This window comes from Carcharhinus amblyrhynchos, chromosome 15, assembly GCF_965287045.1.
Source record: "Carcharhinus amblyrhynchos chromosome 15, sCarAmb.v2.hapA, whole genome shotgun sequence".
In the NCBI taxonomy this organism is placed as follows: domain Eukaryota; kingdom Metazoa; phylum Chordata; class Chondrichthyes; order Carcharhiniformes; family Carcharhinidae; genus Carcharhinus; species Carcharhinus amblyrhynchos.
The window spans coordinates 53294323-53316671 of record NC_137338.1 but is presented as its reverse complement, the minus strand read 5'-3'; positions in this window follow the sequence as shown (position 1 = coordinate 53316671).

Genomic DNA, 22349 nt, shown 5'->3' with positions numbered 1-22349 from the left:
CACCCAGGGTTTTGTAATGTTAGAAATGCTCCAAGCTTCTCTGAAAACCATGGACTTTTTCCAAATTTCAAACTGAAAATTGTTGTTTTATCTATTTGTCACAAGTTGGCTTACATGTATGCTGCAGGGAAGTTACTGTGAAAACCCCAAGTCGCCACACTCCGGTGCCTGTTCAGGTACACTGTGGGAGGAAACCGGAGAACCCAGAGGGCACTCTGCACAGCAAACTCAATACAGACAGTGATCTGAACTGGGAATCGAACCCAGGTGCCTGATGCTGTGATGCAGCAGTGCTAACCACTGTTCCACCGTGTCGCCCATATGTGACCTAACCAACAAAACTGTTAAGGAATTTGCCAACTGTTTGCAAACTTCTCCCTGATAACGAAGCTGTGAAGAAGCTTTTCCTCTAATAGATGTGATTGATAGAATATATCCCCAAGATTAAAAAAATTCAGTCACTGAAGATATTAGTTCTTCAACTTTGCTCCGAGTGACGAACAGACAACACCAACTGTTCATTATACTTAAACATTCCAATAGGGTTTGCAAAGGGACTCGCTGTAAATTAGAGCGTCAAATAGCAAGGCACTCTCTACAGTGCATCTGGGACATTTGTGAATGGGACAGACAACTGTTTATCTCCTTAATTAATCAGATTAGAGAAGTGAGGATTGTTAGTGTAGAGACTGAACTAGGAAGTATAAGCTCGAATAGTGATTTGATTTATTATTGTCATATGCATTAGTGTACAATGAGAAGTATTGTTTCTTGCACGCTATACAGACAAAATCTACTATTCAAAGAAAAGGAAAGAATAGTGTAGAATGTAGTGTTACAATCATAGCTAGAGAAAGATCAACTTAATGTGAGGTAGGTCCATTCAGAAGTCTAATAGCAGCAGGGAAGAAGCTGCTTTTGAGTCGGTTGATATGTGATCTCAGACTTTTGTACCTTTTATAGTGGGCAATCATGAATAGTGGGTTCAATTGCATATTAGGTTCAGCAAGCAAATGCAGAGTGAGAAGAAAGGTTGGATGAAGAGAGAGAGAACAACAGAAAAAAATTAAAGAAATAATTTCTAAAAATTAAAATCTGACGGAACGTGATTCCACAAAATTTACAAAACTTAATTTTCTGTGCCATAGAGGTTGTATGGCAGGAATAAAGACTTTGCTCACTAAAAATGTGTGCATTGACGAAACTGGATAAGTCCCTGCACTCTTATGTATGGCGAGTTTTGTTGTCACCTACCACAGGAATTTCATGATATTCATTATATTTTAATGCTGTGTCAGACAAAAATGCATTTTCTTTGGAAACTACTGGAGGAAGAGGCATGAGCAACTTTCAGTTTTCCACTATTAACTCTGCTTAATCAGTTGCCAGAAATTGCTATCAGATTTACACGTAAATAATTGTGAGCATAGTTTGCACACAGTTATTTTTACAGCAAAATCGGTTCAATCTTATTGAGTAGGGTAGAAAAAAATAGTCAATAGCGTTAAAAGAGTAAAATCTAATTTTATTTCCGCACAGCCAAATGATTAAATGTCAACAACCTTGTTTTATTTTAAACCATTGCCTCATGGAGCTAAAAACAAATTTCATTGCTAAATGATTTTAAAAATAAATTTATGTGTATCTGTTGTGATTGCAGCTCACACTAATTTCATAAATGCATTCAGTCACCTCTTGATAAACATAAAAGACAGATTCAAGACATAATCAACAATATTAAAGAACTTTAAACACTTACTGTCGTAGCCAGTGAAATGCAAAGTTAATTAATCATATCAATATAAGTGCACTTTTACAGTAATATTATAATGAAAATTTAATATATGAACCCGTAATTATCTCCTGGTACTCAGAGACTTCAAGATATCTTTCAAGTCTTTTTCCTCCCAAAAGCTAGAGTGGTGCTTCTCGAATTCAGGAATAATTCTTGCAATGCTCCTACACATTCAAAAGCCACATGTCCCAGTGGTCCAAAATCTTATACCCAACTTCCTTGCTCTGAAATCCCAGTTCCTCTTCCTAAGATTGCCATCCTCTTATATGCTTCAAGATTCTAATACCATATTTTAGACAGCTGACAGTATTCCATTCACAACATTTGGAGCTATTCTGCTAACAGTTTGACATGCCAGACTGCCTTTTGCACCACTCTAGGTCCTGAGGTCTTGATCCCACCATGCATTTTGATTATGTTCATGCACCGTGTACATTCCATTACTGCTTGCCTAACTTGAAAACACTTACCCTTTCTTTTTCCAAGCCATCCCCAATCCTTGCACACCATGAACCCCCGGCTCACTTCATTAAACATTCTCTGTATTGTCTCCATAGATGTTAATGTGTGAATATACGCATAGATGATGAATTGCGTGCTAGGTAGTATCATTTGCACTGCACCATTAGAAATAGACTAAGCCAGATATTTGAAGCCATTTCACAGAAATGGTTTGCTGAGTGAGACATTTGATGTTCTGGGTGAGAGTGTCATCTGGTTCTGTAACTTACTGAAGTGAGGATCCCTATGCCGAAACATGCACTCTATATTACTGAAAGGTTATTTTGCAGGCTAACTCCAGATTTACATCAGCACCATTGTTCTATTGTTCAGTTGCAATCACTTCATCATGAAACGGTTCAAATTAAATTCACATTTAAATTATAATGCCTTACATTTTTCTTCCTCATTGTTGTATCAGTGGCTCATGGTTTTTATATTTAATATTTTACTTTGTTTCTCATCCATTCTTACTTATCAATTTATTATTTCTTTCATGCTTCATTAGAGTCTGCATGAGTTTCATTATCGTTTTGATTTTTGGGTACTTCAGCACAAAATGGTCAATGCACTGATTTTTCCTGACTGAAAATTCTTTTCCTACTACCTGGGCTTTTGCAGTTTTTTTAACAGGTATGTTAGAGTAAAATTGCAATGATTCTGTTCCATTTTTGCATCAAAATTAACTTCCACTGATATGTCAAAATTGGCTTTATTTGAAAGCAACTTCTGTTAGTGGTACCTTTCCCATTGCAGTCTGCAATTCTGGTCATTCATCTGTGAAAATCACAAATCAATGGCTTTGAATCAATAGGTTTCATTTTGTATATTACTGTAGTGGAACATAAGAACTGGAGTAGGTCATTCAACCCCTTGAGTCTATTCTACCATGCAATGAGTGAGTATCGATATTACTGGGCAGCGCTGAGGCCCGGGTTCAATTCTGGCCTTGGATGATTGTGCGGTGTTTCTCCCGTGTCTGTATGGGTTTCCTTCAGGTGCTCCTATTTCTTCCCACTATCCAAATATGTGCAGGTTATATGGATTGACTATGGTAAAATTGCACCTTAGTGTCCCAAGATATGCAGGTTAGGCGGATTAGTCATGATCAATATGTGGAGGTTACAGGGATAGCTGAAGGAGAGGGCATGGGTAAGATACTCTGTCAGAGATTCAAGGCCAAATGGCCTCTTTTGCATTTTAGGGAAACTATAATTCTACTGGAATGTGAAAGATTTACGAAAATTTGCCAACAAATGTTCACTGCACAGAGCTTTTTGTTCTAATCTAATCTTCATTCCCAAAACCATAAGATATATGAAATCTGTACCACATTGTCTTTGGTGAATTTCTGAATACTGACATCCTCCTGACATAGCAAACACCTGCATCTAAATTTATAATCTTACTTAAAAATTACAGAGCATTACTGAGAATATTTCACATGCTACTTGACTGACTGCTGTTAAAATAGATCGGGCCATTTTGTGGCACTCACTGCTGTATTCCTCTTTCTCATACTGATTATTTGCCATTCAAGAAGGACACAATGAAGGTTGGAGTCTAATAGCCAACAGTGGTATCAAATGTCTGGGATATTGCAAAGCTGTGCTAATTAGGGCACATAGATGTGAAGTGAGAAGGAAGACATTCGCATGAGCGTGTTGTGTTATACAAGAATAACAAATCTGGATTATATGTCAGGTCAAAGAGGAAAGATACTGTGGTGCAGATATTGGATATTAACTGAAATTAAACTTGAACACAGGTGCTAGAACAAAAATGAATAACAAGGTTTTATTATACTTCTTGAAGTCAGCTTTGCAGCTAACAGTCAGCAGGACACCAATGACTCAATAAAATAGGTCTTAAAAATATTCAAAATTCTATATATGAAGAGCCTGGTAATAAAAGTAATACAATGTATTCCCTTGCCATTTATTCACAGACAGTGTAATTGGCAGTGGGGATTCTTGCCAACCAACTGTCTATATTGGTCCCATCTATTGATTTAAAACCGTTATTCCAAAATTGCCTCAGATGTTCTGTTGTGGTTCCTTAACAAATCCAAATGTAGTCCAGAGGAATAGCTCAGGATAAAACTGGGATTGAATTACACAGGGTTCTATTCCCAATCTTAGCTTACAATTCCTATTCAGCCAGACGGGGTTCAGAACCTCCAGCTGACCCTTGACAAGTTATATATGAGGAGGGGGCACTGACTTCCTATGTAGCAGTGCTCAGTTCACTCAATCTCAATGGCCTTGAGGAGCATCATGAGGAGCATTAGCCTGCAAAGCACATTGAGTCTGACTGGAACAAGGGAGGGGATTCTAGGCCAGGAAAAGGATTAGGATCCTGAAAGGATCTTAGTCCTTATACATGGGGAGAGGAGGGGATGCAAAGTAAAGGACCTCTGAGGATTTCCGGGGAACCACCATCCCCAAATCTCAGCTGTAAATGGCAGTTGGTCTTTCAGTGCTTTTGTAGCGGCCCTCCCGAGGGCCATGAAGAGGGCCCTTGGCCTTGGTGCTCTACACTTGAATGAAGCCCTCCCATTGAACTCTATTCAAGCCAGGAATGAACAGAGGCACACTATCTGGCAGTTGCTGATGACAGGCAGAAAATATGTTTTAAATATTTTCTGCTCTTCCACTAACTCCATTCTGAAGGATGAACAAATATGAGACCAATCGCAGGTTGTTGATAAATAATACGGGCCCACATGCTGCCTGGCATTGGAAAGGGTGCAGAGGAGGTTTACCAGGATGTTGCCAGGTATGGTGGGAAGGTCTTATGAGGAAAGGCTGAGGGACTTGAGGTTATTTTCGTTAGAGAGAAGAAGGTTAAGAGGTGACCTGATTGAGGCATACAAGATGATCAGAGGGTTAGATAGGGTGGACAGTGAGAGCCTTTTTCCCTGGATGGAGATGGCTAACACGAGGGGACATAGCTTTAAACTGAGCGGTGGTAATTATAGGACGGATGTCAGAGGTAGGTTCTTTACTCAGAGGGTGGTAAGGGCGTGGAATGCCCTGCCTGCAGCAGTTGTGGACTCGCCAACTTTAAGAGCGTTCAAATGGTCAGTGGATAGGCATATGGATAACATTGGAATAGTTTAGGTTAGAGGGTCATTAGATTGGTTCCACTGGTCGGTGCAACATCGAGGGCCGAAGGGCCTGTACTGCGCTGTTATGTTCTATGGTTGGTACAGCCATTCCTGCCACTTCCATGTGCTATTTTTCCTAATTGCTTTTGCTTCAGTTTTCATTGGCCATAAAACAGGATGGGGCAGCCAGTGCTAAGCCATTTAGTTTGCAGTAAAGCTGCATTACTTTACTTGCAAGGATCTGTGGGTGCATTCTGCCACCTTCACTGTGTCATCCTGCGCTCTTTTTGTGATGAATGACACCACACTGGCTCCTGGTACTGTGGGGAGCAGCAGTGTTGAATTCTGTAAGGATCTTGTGTTGTTGGCATTGCCTCTTCCGTGGACCTCACCTCAGGAAGGAACTGCTGAAAAGTATACTTAAGAAACACCTGGGAACATGTCTTGCAAGACAAATAGAGCGATAAGACTCTCCTGTTAGTGAATAAGTCAAGAAAGAAGAAACCTGAAATTATGTGGCATTTCACACTGTTTCACACAGGCTCAACACTTCACAGCCAATAGAGTCCAACAGAAGCAAATACAAAACACAGTAAGAAGTTGAGAGTTGATGCCAATGCCACATAGCCAAGACAACAAGACTGCCATTACTGGTTAGCTTGATGGATTGTAGCCCAGGAGGTATCCTGGCTTTGATCTCATCCAAGAGAATTTGGCAGTATTAATCAGAGAAGTGCTGGGTCATTCTTCTGCCTGTAATCTTACCTTGATGTACCCTGGCACTGACTGCTCCTAATGCTGCCACAGTATAAAGATATCGACGAGGTGTGCATTGAAATCACAGGAGAAAAGTGAAAATGAGAAGCAGTGTTTGCTTTCTGGAGTGTTGTTGAATATTGCAGGTCTAACAGAGCTTTGAAAGCAGTGTACAGAAATTTCCAAGTGGCTGCTAACTGACCTTGTGACACCCTAACACCTGATCACCATGTGCATGACACAGGTGAGGAGCAAGATGAAATAGTCTGCAGTTGCCTGGGTGACTGCAGCTCCAAGAACACTCAGAAAGCTGGAAACCATTCAGAACAAAGCAGCCTGCTTAATTTATACTCCATCCTGCACTCCCAAGATTTAGTCCCTCCAACCTATGCATAATGGCAGCAGTGTGTACCATGTGGAAGATAAACTGCAGTAAATTACGAAGGCACCTTGAGCAGCTCCTTCCAACCCTGTAAAGTCTACCAGCTAGAAAGAGGAGATAGCAGATGCATGGGAGCAGCAGGACCTGCAAGTTGCCATTCATTCCATGCCATGGCTGTTCCCTTATTGTGTGAAAATCCTGCAGTTTCCTTGCTAACAGCACTGCACATAGGCTGCCAGGACTCAATAAGCAGCAGCCCACCATCTTGGCAGTTAGAAATGGGTAACAGAAATGCTGGCCTTGCCAGTGATATCCTGATCCCATGAGACAAACACAGATGTGATAAAGTGGGTTAGAAGGGTAGAACTTACCCTAGTGACATGGATTACATCATCGTTGACCCTTTTCCTGCACTGCAGGGTTGTCCTTCTCTGTACCCCACAGGCACTGACCACCCTGGCTACCTCCTCCCATATTGCAATGGTCGACTCAGATAGTCTCCTGAACCCACCCCTGGGAATCATAGAATCCCTAGAATCCCTACAGTGCAGAAGGAGAGCATTTGGCCCATCAAGTCTGCACCAACCACAATCCCAATCACAACCACACTCCTGCAACGCCAGTGGGGCCTGGATGGGATTGTTTTCAGTGCAGACTCGATGGGCCAAATGGCCTCCTTCTGCATTGTAAGTATTCTATGGGGAGAAAGAGGATGCCCTGCCTTTCTTACACTGCCTCCAGGAGGTACTTAAGCGATGGACAGCTGATGTTGGGAGATGCAACTTGCTGCCTTCTCCAGTTCTTTCTTCCTCTCTTTAAACATGGCACCCAGACATGACTGTGGGGCAATCGTACATCACTTGAAATCTTCAAGAATCATCTTTTGATTCTTTGTTTTATCAGCTTTCCTTATCAGGGTTCCCATCTCAGAAGCTCATGCTTGGTTTAGCTCATGCCACCTATACAAATGTAGGCGGAATATAGATATTATTCTGCAATGCCAACATAACTATATCAGAAGTTGAAGATGTGGGTTCAGATGTGGACTGTGGAGCTTTGGCTGAGCTCAAGTCTACAGAAGATAAAAGATGGTGACTAGCCAGGAGTGTGTTGATGTAGTCAAGTCCAGAGGTAACAAAGGCAGATCTGAGTGTTTTGTCAGTGGATGGGCTGAAGAAGCAACAGAGTCAGTCGTGTTGCAGAGGTGGAAAGAGCCAGTCCTAGAGATGGCATGAATGTGTGCCGAAGTGTCATCTTGGCATCAAATAAGGATTAAAGTTGTGAACATTTGGGCTCAGGTCTGGGGGGAATGAAGTTGGTCAATATTTTGACATACATTTCAATTCTACTGTTGGTTTAAATTCTGACATAAATCAAGGGATACTGCTCTTTAGTGCAGTTCCAATATGTTATAGGGCCCTATTTTACCATTTTGATTCTAAGTGCTGGGTGGACTTGAAACTGGGAGAGTTTCAGATCCAACTTTTAAACCCGGTCCCAGGTGCCCCCACTCTGCCTGCAAAAATAGCAGTGATTCCAAATCGTGCTTCACAAGCCTGTGGGTGGGGCTTAACATGCCTGAAATCCTGCAGCTCCGATCAGAGCCTCCAACTGCACATGCGCAGGAAAAAAAATAATAGAATGCTGTTCCCCTGCCATATTGCTTCCATGCCAGATAATGCCTCCCCAGCCCTCACAGACATTGCCCCATCCTCCAAAATTACTGGCCTCCTATCCCCCATCTCACCCGCCACCTAGACCAATCACGGGACCTTCCCCCTTTCCCCCTACTGATCTCAAGCAGAGTGGCAGTGGCCCCCACCCCCCCTTCCCCTACACCGATCTCAAGCAGAGTGGCAGTGGCCCCCACCCCCCTTTCCCCTACACCGATCTCAAGCAGAGTGGCAGTGGCCCCCACCCCCCCTTCCCCTCCACCGATCTCAAGCAGAGTGGCAGTGGCCCCCACCCCCCCTTCCCCTACACCGATCTCAAGCAGAGTGGCAGTGGCCCCCACCCCCCCCTTCCCCTACACCGATCTCAAGCAGAGTGGCAGTGGCCCCCATCCCCCCTTCCCCTACACCACCACCACCACTACCACTGATCTCAAGCAGAGAGCCATCAGACATTATGCACTTACCTCCTCACTAAGCCTCACTGGTGAAGCGCCCAAATCGGACTTATATGGAACATATCTGTTTTGTGCAATTCCAGATTGGCGAAAGCGGTGGAAAAGGGGGAAGTGCTAGTAAAGTTGGGCCATTAAGTCAACTTAAATGCACACAGAATGCATTTATATGGCCACTGCACCCATTTTGGGCGCGGTCCTGATTTTGGCCATTTTTGGGCCTAGGTAAAGAGGGAACTGGCACAGAGGTGGGTGCAGATCATGCTACCCGCTTTATGCCTGATTTTACCAAGTTTTTGCACCCGAAAATAGGTGCAATGTGATGATAAAGTCGGGCCCATAGTGTCAGTGCAGGATTAATTCTGAGATAATTACCAGTTACAGTTCAAAGGATGTATCAGAACATGGAAGCCCAGTTATAATCAAACTTGTAGATGCACTGAAAACTAAGCACTACAAATCTAGATATTGAGCACTTCAAAGTACAGTAACATGTAGAAGGGTGTCTGTTTCTTCTTGTCCAATTAGTATCTTAGATAATCATTTCAATAAAGAGCCATAAATATCCACAGTGCTTCTAGTGCACTCCTCCTGTAATGTTGACAGCAATCAGCTTGAAGAGCTGCAAATTAGATCACAATCCTTGCAAATGGATTTCAATGTAGGCTACGTGAGATTATTCACTGAACATCAGAAAAGGCCGAAGGGTTGGCTTGGGCAGGGGGAGATTGCATGAGAGCCACAACTCTATCCTTGCTTCCAAATCCCTTGTTTTCCTTTCCCCATGACACACTCCACTCAACATCCATGTGGGGGTCACAGAGCTGGCCAGCGATTGAGCTGGCCAGCAATCGAGAGGCTGGCAAACAGGGGCAATGCTCAGAGTTTTTTTTGAGAGAATTGCCCCCCCAAGTATGTCTATGACAGGTTGAACAGGTTTGAAAACATTTCTTTATGGCAACACCGGAAGCTGGAGCGTCTCTCTACTACTCAAGTGATCCATACGTTTTCAAATGGTCCATCCCTCTGAGTCTGCTTGATGTGACAGGGGTTTAGTCTGGGAGACAATAAGTGGATTGAGCAAGAAAAGTCTGTCCCAATAGATCAATTGTTCAAATGAACTTTCATTGAAAATTGATCAGGACTCCCAACTTAGACATTAATATCTCCTTTTTCAGATGAATGTGTTGTGCATATCCAGTATTTAAGATAGTTCAAAAAACTTCAAGACAATTATAGGGATGTGATTTTTTTATGTAACATCTATTTAAAAACATCAAGTGCAGATTTCCTTACAACCTTATATGTGAAGACTTTTGCCTGCTGGTTCAACATATCAGTGGGTGCGCCATGAGCACAGGTCTAATTCCATATAGCCAGTTTATACTGTGAATGTTGTTGGGCCATCTTAGTCGGCCAATTCAATTTTTGTACGCGTGAGGAGGCCTTAAATCATACTGGCTGGAGAAGAAAAGTAGGTTTCATCTTGATGAAATGACAATCAACAACAATTGGACTTTCAGTGGAAGAATGGAAGCAATATCAGGAGTAGTTCAATAGCAATTAATGTCTCAAATGGAGTGGCAGGATGGCACAATGGTTAGCACTGAAGCCTCACAACCAGGAATCCAGGTTCAATTCCGACCTTGGGTTACTGTCTGCTGGAGTTTGCACGCTTTCCCCATGTCTGAGTGGGTTTTCTCTGGGTGCTCTGGTTCCCTATCATAATCCAAAGATGTGCAGGTTAGGTTGATTGTCCATGGTAAGTTGACCCTAGTGTCAGTGGATTAGCCGGGAAAATATGTGGGGTTACGGGAATAGGGCCTGGGTGGGATTGTGGTCAGTGCAGACTCAATGGGCTGAATGGCCTCCCTCTGCACTGGAGGGATTCTATGATTTCAAAACAATGCTGGTTTTTTGATCTTGGGACAGGTGTTTCGGGACCTAGGCAGTTCAGGGCAAGCTGGGTCAGGTAAGGCCAAGGGGCTCTTGGAGCACAAGTGTCAAGCAGCTAACAAGTCTGGAGCCACACTGTACCAAGCCAAATTGTCCAGACTAATTAATTTTTTAAATTATTTATTTATTGAATTAAAATTGCTGTCCTTTATTATTCTTTAGTGGAACTTGGGTGTTGCTGGCTGGCCAGCGTTTATTGCCTAGCTCTAGTTGCCCGTTAAGAGCAGTTGAGAGTCAACCACAGTGCTGTGGCTCTGGACTCACATGTAGTCATGATGTGGAGATGCCGGCATTGGACTGGGGTAAACACAGTAAGAAGTCTGACAACACCAGGTTTAAGTCCAACCGATTTATTTGATAGTAAACTCACAAGCTTTTGAGGTTAAACTCTTCGTCAGGTGAATGGAGAGTTCTGGCTCTGTCTGAGGCCAGAACTCTCCATTCACCTGACGAAGAGTTTAACCTCGCAAGCTTGTGAGTTTACTATCAAATAAATCAGTTGGACTTAAACCTGGTGTTGTCAGACTTCTTACTCATATGTAGGCCAAACCAGGTAAGGACAGCAGATTTCCTTCCCAAAAGGACACTGATAAATCAGATGGGTTTTTTCCGATAATCGATAATGGTTTCATGGTTATCAGTTGATTCTTAACTCCAGATAGTTCTTATTGAATTCAAATTCTATTAGCTGCCATGGCGGGATTTCAACCCTGGTTCTCAGAAGATTGGCTGAGTTTCTGGATTAATACTTTAGCGTTAATACAACTAGGCCATCGCCTCCCCTCTGGAACATTCTAAAAATGTCTTGTTTTTGGACCATTGGATTCGAGATACTGTACCCGACACTTGGCAAAATCCAAAAAAGTATTCCAATTAGTAAAGTATCAAAATATGGAAATGTTCTTGAGTTATAGGGCTGGAACTACAAAAGGTGAAGTAGCAATAATGCCACACTAATAAAGAAGGTGAAAGTGCGCTAACTCCCCCTGCTTTCTCCTTGCCCCCTCTACCTATCATCAGCTGTGGTAGCAAAGACAGGAAGGGCATATCAGTTCACTAATTTATTGATTTAGTTGGCATGTCTGCTGCATGAATTTATTATTTCACTGGCACTTGCTGTTGCATTACTTTATTAATTTTGTTGCTAGGCTAAATGGTGTGTGAATTTATTTATCATTGCCAACTGCTCCATTAAATTTTAATTCGCTGGTGTATCTGCTGTTGTCTATTATTTTTCCGGTTCCTGTTGCTCTATTAATTTATTGTTTAAGGAATGGCCAGTCTTCTATTAATTTGTTAATTCATTGGTGCCTACTTGACTCTTATGTAACATTCTTTGCTTCTTGTTGTGAACGAATATGGCTTGGTTTTGTTTGGTTTTTGTGGGCTGTATTTTCTTGTTGCAAATGTCTTGTGCTAGGAAATATTACTTTCATTTAAATTCTCCACTTTGTTCTGACAATTTTTATGTTCGTCTAGTAGATGCAGCTTCCTCCACTCCTTTCTGGTGCACTGTCTCATTCTTTCGGAACACCTGGAAACAATCTTTCACATTCTACTGGTATTGACTCTCCGTTTGCCACACCACAAGAGGTCAACTATTAGCTAAAATTCAGAAAACTAATTTACCTTTCTAGGCAAATAATGGACAGATTGGCAGAATTCAGTTTCCAAAGCACTGGAGTACCAGCTATTAAAAATTAAATTAGTTACCATTACTCAGTTGCCTCGATGTGTGATGTCTCAGATGACAGAGCACTTTTAAAACTGCACACCCTGTTTCACAATGAGCAGTGCCAAGTGAAATCAGTTAATCTGTGTAGATAATCTTACAGGAAAAATGTTGCATCAAATTCTTTATCACTATGAGCAACACCATAATAAATCCACTTGTACTGATAGTGCTGTGTTTGTGTACACTTAGTAAGAAGTCTCACAACACCTGGTTAAAGTCCAACAGGTTTATTTGGTAGCAAACACCACTCGCTTTCGGAGTGCTGCTCCTTCGTCTGGTGAGTGGGAGTTCTGTTCACAAACTCAATTTACAGAATAATGATTGGAATGTGAGTCTTTACAGGTAATCAAGTCTTAAAGGTACAATGTGAATGGAGACAGCGTTAAGCACAGGTTAAAGAGATGTATATTGTCTCTAGACAGGACAGTTGGTGAGAATTTCCAAGTCCAGGTAACTCATGCGGGTTACAGATAGTGTGACATGAACTCAACATCCCAATTGAGGCTGTTCTCATGTGTGCGGAACTTGGCTATCAGTCTCTGCTCAGCGGCTCTGCTCTGTCATGTGTCATGAAGGCCACCTCGGAGAACACTTATGCGAAGATCAGAGGCCGAATGCCCGTGACCGATGAAGTGTTCGCCAACAGGAAGAGAACAGCCTTGTCTGGTGATTGTCGAGCGGTGTTCATTCATCTGTTGTCGTAATGTCTGCAAGTACCATGTACCATGCCTCGGGACATCCTTTCCTGCAGCATATCAGGTAGACAATGCTGGCCGAGTTGCAAGAGTGTGTACCGTGTACCTGGTGGATGGTGTTCTCACGTGAGATGATGGCATCAGTATCGATGATCTGGCACATCTTGCAGAGGTTGCTGTGGCAGGGTTATGTGGTGTTGTGGTCACTGTTCTTTTGAAGGCTGGGTAGTTTGCTGCAAATAATGGTCTGTTTGCCTTTGTGAGGTTGTTTGAAGGCAAGAAGTGGGGGTGTGAGGATGGCCTCGGCGAGATGTTTGTCTTCATCAATGATTTTTTTGTGTACACTTCCCAGTGAATCACCATTAATTACTCTCTCGTGTCATGCTAGTTTGGATATGTTCATTCCAGAATTACCTGCAGAAATTTACCTGCATTTTTCTTCTTTCCCAATTGTCCCTTTTGTTACGTAGGTGGTGTTGTGGAGGTTCTAGTTTCAGACCATTGCTAATGATTCTTCCTGTTGCTTCCTAACTTCTGCCCCCTCACCAACTTTCATTTTGCTCTGACTGCCTGCGCCAAGGTGACAATCTCCCCTAACTAATCCCAATCATATCCCGAGATGCCTCAGGCAACTTTTTCAATGCTATTAGAACAATATCACCCTAGTCCCCATTCCTATCAGCAACCGACAAGTTGAAGCATTAACCCCTTTATCTTTTTTTAAAAATTTATTTATTAGCCACAAGTAAGGCTTATATTAACACTGCAGTGAAGTCACTGTGAAATTCCACTCATCAGGTGCCTGTTCAGGTCAATACACCTAACCAACACGTCTTTCATAATGTGAGAGGAAACTGGCACACCCGAAGGAAACCCACACAGACATGGGGAGAACATGCAAACTCCACGCAGACAGTGACCCAAGCCGGAAATCCTTGGCGCTGTGAAGCAGCAGTGCTAACCACTTCAGAATGTAAAATTTACTGCATTAGATTCCTCAATCCTCTATTAAAATTTCAACAAATACTCTGCAGACTATTATAAATGAGTGTTTTTAAGCTTTTTTATGCCATTTCTCTCAAGGTTCTACCAGTTTCTGATTGAAATCACAGGGGTACATATCCAAATGATTATGTGATGTCAGGAAAACCAATTTATTATTTTCACAAAAATTTCTAGGCACATAATTACTGCTTATCGAAAAATACATTTTACAGCACTTATTAGCCCTAATATTTGATTCATTACATTTCCTTCAACTCAAAAGTGAAGCTACAGCATATGCAACTGAAGGATGAAATATTGGTGTTCTATTAAATGCAGAATTTTGACCCAACCAAACAATACAAATTAGTATTCTCCACATTAAAAAAATAAAATGGGTACTCTCCCATAGCCCACACTCACCAAATGTTTCAAATACCAGAAATGTCATGCTTGCTGAATAATAGTTCCACAATTGATCTTTGTTCTTTATTGACAATTTATTTTCCAACAGTTCAAAGCAGGGGAACTATCTGGCAGCCCCAATCATCCATCAAAAGTTTTAAGCAAGATGTTATCCTTTAGGTATTTGTTTCCATGCAGATGGCATTCAAGGACTGGAACATTATTTCCTGGCGTTATACAGAGCTCACTGCAATGGAAATACAATGAATCACAAAAAGAATTGCAGTTCTCTTAAGATGAAAGATTTCACATTAAATTTTAATTCTCAGATTTTTCCTCTGATTTTCTTTCTCTTGTCTCATTTCCAGAGCTGATGATTTGCACTGGCATACTGCTTTTCATCAGTGTCGTACTCATCTGGCCATTCCACATGTGAACTTGGACAATTTAGACAGCAGTTATTTAATCAAGTAATGAATATAGCCAAATTCACTGGTGTTGTTCCCAACTTGGAAATCAAGAACTTTCCAGCAGAGTTTAGTTAATAATGGTCAGGAGCAAAATTGTGTCCAAATTTTTCCTCTCCTGTGATCATTCTACTCTTGCACAAATCTGCCAACTTAACATAGACCAGAAAACAAATACAGCTTTTCCTGGTATGAAGAACAATGCCATGTCAAGTGATACATCCAATATTTGAGCAGTTGGTTGCCTCACATAGATTTATATTGAGTGTAAATACCTTTTAAAGGATGCACAGCTCTTGTCAGATTTCCACTTTCAAACAAATTATCTACATGACATTCGCTAACAGCATATCTCCTCAACCAACCTTCATTAAATATGTGAATGCACCTAGTCTCTATCTAATAACTCCAATCACGTACTTCTGACCACCTCAATGTTTTTCCACCATGACAATCTGATCAGCACTGAACTACCTCAGTTTCATGCCTGAGGTGACTCATCTTCACTTTGTCTTGTTTTTCTCTTACTGGCATTACTTTGCTTTTGATGTCAGACTTAAGCAAACTAACCCATGTCTTAGAAGACTATCTTGTAAGGTGATGTTGTAGACTGTGGGGTTACTTTATAAGAGAACAGAAAAGTCTAGCCTGTGTGGAAGAGGAACATGGAAATAACTGTCTAGTTTGTCAACAGCAAATACTTCTGCAAAGGCCTCTGCACAAGTTGTACATTTCTTTCTGCAGCCCCATTCAATGCTGGGTGATGTGTTGATATTAGAGGCACCATTCAATTCTGGGTGATATGCTGGTATTCGAGTACGTTTGACTCAGTTCTTACACTGAAACATTTCAAACTGTGGATAATTATCTGACACCAACACTATTGACTACCCATAAATTGCATCTATGTTCCCAAAACATCAATCGTTTTGGTCTTTCTGTTATTGAACATACACTTAACTTCCACTTGCTGTAGCCATTGACCAAAACAAGGTACTCGTTCCCTTCACTTCAAAGAAATCAATCTGTAACTCGTTTCCACTATTTTCTTGTGTTTGACTATGGAATGAAAGGAACATTGGTTGCATCATTTCCCAATATGAGACTCGCCACATGTTTTCATCAACTCCTCAATATCTATCTTTGGATACCAAAATAGTTTCTTATTACTGCATTCATATGGGCTATCCCTGTCCACTCTTAATGAATTTCCTCTAACAATCACTCTCTAAAACTAATGCAAGACATCCACTTGTCCAATACTCAGTTCATTTCTACATGTGGAATACTTGTGAAATTTCTCATCGTCACACCTTTCAGGCCATCAATTCATGACATAATTGGATATTTTACTAAGCACCATATCCTTGTGAGTTCCTTCAGTAATTTCACTTATGACACTAGAATATAATTTGTATATGCAAAATAATTCACAGGAAACCCAATGGCTTCCCTTGTTTGAACCAAACATATTTTTTAATTGATTCATGGGATGTGAGCACCATTGGCTGGGCCATTTATTGCCCATCCCTAACTGAACTGAATTGCTTGCTAGGCCATTTCAGAGACATTTAAGAGTCAACCACATTGCTGTGGATCTGTAGTCAGATCAACCAGATAAGAATGGCAGATTTCCCTCCCTAACTGACATTAGTGAATCAGGTGGTTTTATACAACAGTCAACAACGGTTGCATGGTCATCATTAGACCTTTAAGGGGACATCTTCCCCAAAAATGGAAAATGTTGTCTCAGACAAGAAAACTGGCATGTATCTCTCTAGAGAAACCAATTGATTTTCTCCCCAGATCTTACCGCACTCTGCCAAAAAAATCCAGGGGTGTTGTTTCACACAGTCATGCATGGGAGTGGGGCTCATCACACCAGCAAAGCCGGGCTGAGCAGTGAGTGAGGTGCCTTCTTTCAAGGGAGTCCCAATCAGAACATGTATAAATCTCCCCTCCCCCAGTCCATCACCAAAATCTCAAGATCTCCCCTCCCTATGCCTGATCAGAATCTCCTCCTAGCTTCCCCCTGAACATTGGCCCCTTCCCCCAAACCCCTGCTTATCAGCCACTTTCCTCAATCCCCGATCACCGGCCTCTTCCTCCCCACCACAGTTGGAGCCAGCGCTCAACTCCCTGCCCCGCCATGGCCCATCTCCTGCCCTCTCCAACAGCCATCGCCCGCATCCCGTGCACCTCCGTCTGCTCCTAGCCACCAGCACATCTAAATTAATCCTCCCACCCTCCCCCCTGAGGCTGCCATTGGGGCCTATCTCTTGACACAGGTTGCCAGGACCAGGATGATACTGCCAGGTTGGCAAGGGCATGGTACCAACCTAAAGTTTAGAAGTTTATTTATTAGTGTCACAAGTAGTGTCATATTAACCCTGCATTGAAGTTACTGTGAAAATCCCTGAGTCGCCACACTCTGGCACCTGTTCGGGTACACTGTGGGAGAATTTAGCATGGCCAATGTCTTTGAGACTGTGGGAGGAAACTGAAGCAACCGGAGGAAACACAGGCAGGCGCAGGGAGAACTTGCAAAATCCATACATACACAGTACCTCAAGCTAGGAATCAAACCTGAGTCCCTGGCACTGTGAGACAGCATTGCAAGCCACTGTGCCACTATGACACCATGTGCCAATCTCTGCCAAGGAGCAGTGCCAGGAGGCATTGTTAGGGCACTGATAGGCCATGACCCTCTCGTACATGAGCTATGTTTATCTTTATGCCCCTGGGGAGACCCCACAACAAGTTCACGTTCAGGTGAAGCTGTTGTAAACCATGCCGATATGGGTTGTCAATAAACGTTGGTCTTCAATATCTGGTGAGGGGGTTTGGGTTAATTATATTAACATCCATTCAAATCCATGTGTAGCTGCTTCGCACCCTTTATGGGCATGAACCGAATGATGTCACAGTAAGACATCATGATGTCAAGATGATGTCACCAGTGAAGGGAGGGAAGGATCTGAAATCGCAATCTCGCCGGTGAGAACTGTGACTTCTGGATCTTGAGTGCCTGCCGGCATTTGCATAGATGGCGAGCATGGGCTCAAAATTGCCCGCTTAATTCCAGATTTTTATTGAATTCAAAATTTACCATCTGCCGTTGTGGGTTTCAAACCTAGAACCACAGAGCATTACCCTGGTTCTTCTGATTACTAGACCAGCAACAATACCACCATGCCATCACTTCCCCTCAAAAATATGATATTAAGGGCTTGGCAATCAGCTAATAAAGTGTATTTCCGACCTTGTAAGTATTTGTGGAACTTAATACTTCTTTCCCTATCTTGAGTAATTTTGCCCTGACTTCATTGAAATACATGAAGGATGCATTATGGGACTTTTTGCTCTGGAGCATGGGAGGCTTAGGGGTGATCTTATAGGGGTCTATAAAATAAAGAAGGGTATAGATAAGATAGATAGTCAACACCTTTTCCCAAAGGTAGGGGAGTCTAAAACTAGAGGGCATAGGTTTTAGGTGAGATGGCAGAGATACAAAAGGATCCAGAGGGACAGTATTTTCACTCAGAGAGGGTGTCTGGAATGAGCTGCCAGAGGCAATTGTACAATTTTGGCTTTAAAAAAGCATTTAGACAGTTACACGGGTAAGATGGGTTTAGAGGGATATGGCCCAAATGTGAGCAATTGGGTGAGGGAAGGTAGCTGTTTGCAATCTTAAACATACGTGCAGTCAGGGGGTTAGAAAAGTTGAAGATTTACAATTATGGGCAACAACAGTAAAAGAACCATAGAAATGAATATTAAATCACATGACTTTTAAAGTCCAAGAAGTCAAAGTCAAGAGTGTATTCCCTTCATGATGGGGTTCATTCCGGTTCTGGTTGGGGACATCAACGCCAAAAACCTTGAAACAAATTATGCTGCAGCATGATGGGCTTTCTGTGCTTGCCATTGATTAGAGACTTTTAAAATCAACCCAGCTTTCAGGAGTTGAGCGTCAGTGTCTGGCTGCTTGTTCAGCCAGATGCTGCTTGAAGTCTTTCTAGTTGCTGTTAAACAAGTGATGAAGTTGGGATAGTAATATTAAAATGATCTAAAAGGCTAGAAACACAAGGTCATCTGATGTGGCCCATTAATGAGTCAATTGCAACCCTCATAAGCAATTTCTGTGCTCTTGCCTAAAATTTATTCTTTCCCTTAGGAGCAAAATGGTGGCTATTAATATTTCCTTAGGTATAACGACTTTCAATATTATTGGCCTGGCTGGGGGAGTCAGTCCATTTGTTAGTTATCAAAATTCGTAATTATAATGTAGCCTTACAATGGGGTGTGAGGTTCCACAGTGATGGGAGTGGGACTCTTTTGTTCTTGTAGTTTTTGTTGGAACCTTCCAGAACTGATGGCCTATCTTGATAGCTATGTGACCTATAGCAGCCATTTTGTTGTTCATGAGAAGTCCATTTTAAAATAAAGTTTTGATACGTGCAGTTTTGATTTCTTTTCATGTTAGAACTGTCTTGTTGACATAATACAGTACTTTCTTCACTTCTTCACATGCTTTCTGACACTGCACAGACCACTCCTACTGTATTACATCTTTGAGCAGTTGATTGAGTGGAATGAATGCATTGGCTAAGTCAGGGATGAACTTGGAATAACATACACAATCCCTATGAATGGTCTAATTTCTTCTTTATTCTCTAGTCTCTTTGCTTTCAAAATCCTTTGAACCTGTTCCTGCATCTATTTGGTGATCAAGGCTTGTTACACTTGATATCATGAAGCAAAACTTGTACTTTATAGCTTTGATGTTATTCTATTGAACCTTATAATGTGCTTGTTCTCCATCTTACTGCTAATAAGAATTGGCACACTTATTTCAGTCCACTTAGTACACGATCCATTATGCTCTGAAATACTGTGGGAGCAGTAGACACTCCCAAATGTTAACTTTTTGCTCTGGTAAGCATGGTAAATAGTCCCTTATTCTTGCCAGTTAAGTCGAATTGAAAATGCACATTTGACAAATCTATCTTACTGAACATCTTTTCATTGGCTAAATTAGGAAACAAATCTTCATTGGTGTGTGGTAACTTTTTCAATCACCTTATTTACTGTTTGCTGATAATCTCCACTGTCACAAAATATGTCTTCACTGCCACTTTTTCAATTACATACCACACCGACTCACTGCATACTTAAATATAATGCACACACTTGAAGTAATCTTTCAAATCACTAGAAAATCAACTTTAGAAGTTTCAAAAGATGTACCACATCGTTCTTCAATCTTTAATTTCTCACATGAAGATTTGGAGAGAATTCCATTCATATTGTTGTCATCTTTCAGTTATGTAAAGCACTGAGTTATTCAAACATATCCTCAAATGCAGGCAGCCATTATTGCACTGACTTTATTTATCCAACAGAGAGGGCAGCAGAGGAGGAAATAAAACAAAATGTTCAAATCTTGCAACATACTTTTGCCATGTCTTCTGTCGTGAAAGAGGGCATAACTTTAAACATGATCTCGGTGTCACATCTCATCACATCACACTTCTGACATTTTTATGGAAAAAAATGGATGATGATCTCAAGAGAGCACCAATTTAAGTAACCAAATATCCAAATGACTAATTGTAAATTAATCAAAAATGATTTTTTTAAGAAGTATCAGTGAGTGGATGGCCAGCAATAAAACCAAATAATCAATTCTTTGTTATTTTTTCAAAGTTGCAATTCAATATTGGCCAAATTGTTCAAATAATTTGATCAAAATTTCCCTTTTTCATTTGGATGGTACATACAATTAGAAATAATGTATTAAAAGAAAATCATCCATCTTAACCGGAAACACCTTTGTTGATATTAGCAATGCTTGCAAGAAGATTTCCCTCCAGGGGAATACTGTTTTCCAGGCCTCTTGAGGTAGAAATTATACCCAATCTTTAATAGTTGATGACAAGCTGTTATTAAAAAAATCATTGTGCAAAAAAGACACATCAACTGATTGTAATTTTCGCCCAACTCCGAATGCACTCCAGCTCCTATGACAACCACATCACGCAAGAATCAGCAAAAAAGGAGGGAGTTCTCATCTCTATTGATGAAGCCTGCTGTGCACAAAAGATGCACCATGGGAGATGTTGTTTCTGTGGAAATGTAATACTCCAGTGCACCAAGATAAAAACTTACAATTAAATTCAGAGAGCCAAGTCGAATGGGAAAGAATTAAAAATAAATGTTTTAAGAGTAAATTCATCCATGCCACTGTCAGCTTGTGCTCAAAGTGAGAACAAGGCATACATCTGATTGTATTTCTACCTTTGATGCACATTTGACTTCACTGCTTCTTATTTGGAATGAGGAATTAGTAAATTTACCCATTCATTCCTCTCAGACCTTTGGCACAGTCAAAAGCTTTTTGGCAAAAGTGTCCAATCACTGGTGTCCACCCACCAGTGAATTAGTTTTTGAAAAGATTGTTTTGTGTTGCTGTAAAGACTGGTGTTTGCACAGCGGAAGCTGGAATATTTATGAGGCATGGCCATGGATAACACAGCTGGAATCAACCAAAATCTAAATCATGGCAAACGCGCATCCATTGGTCATCAGAGATTTGACAGACAAAAAACGTTTCCGTTCAATGTTGGATCGATATCAGCTTCAGTAAGAACTATAAATCCACCACGGAAATAAGGATATCATTCATAATCTTTAAACTGAAAATAAACACTTGACTTGTGAAGAATGAAATTAGGCACAATGGTTAGCACTGTTGCCTCACAACTCCAGGGACCCGGGTTCGATTCCTGGCTTGGGTCACTCTCTGTGAGGAGTCTGCACATTCTCCCCATGTCTGCATAGGTTTCCTCTAGGTACTCTAATTCCCTCCCACAGTCCAAAAGACATGGGAGGAAATTAGAGTACCTGGCGACTAGGGGATTTTCACAGTAATTTCATTGCAGTGTTAACATAAGCCTACTTGTGACACTAATAAATAAACTTTAAAAAACTTAAACTTAAAAGAAACATCAGTTAATTGGAATTTTCAATAGCCAAAGCTGTTGTTATTTGTACCTTAAACACGTTTGAAAAATAATTGACAAATAGTTTTATAAATATTATATCTGATGTACCTGTAAGTCTCAGTCCCAGGAAGCTATTTAATATTTTAATTGAGTTAGTTTGCTGATGCACTGCATCAATAAATGTGCTGCTAGGGTTTCAACTGCCAGGATGGAAGAAGAAACGGTGCCAACCTCATCTATGGATGAAAGCAACCTCCAGTGCCTGCATGCTATTCGATAATGAGAGATTGAGACGTTGAAGAAGACCCACTCAAAAAAGAACATTGAACCAAGGCCTTCAGAACAAAGCACACGACTGTGTGAAAAAGTGTGGATAGGAAAGAGGAAGTACTTCAGATTCAATCAACCATGAAGGGAATCAAAAACAAAGCC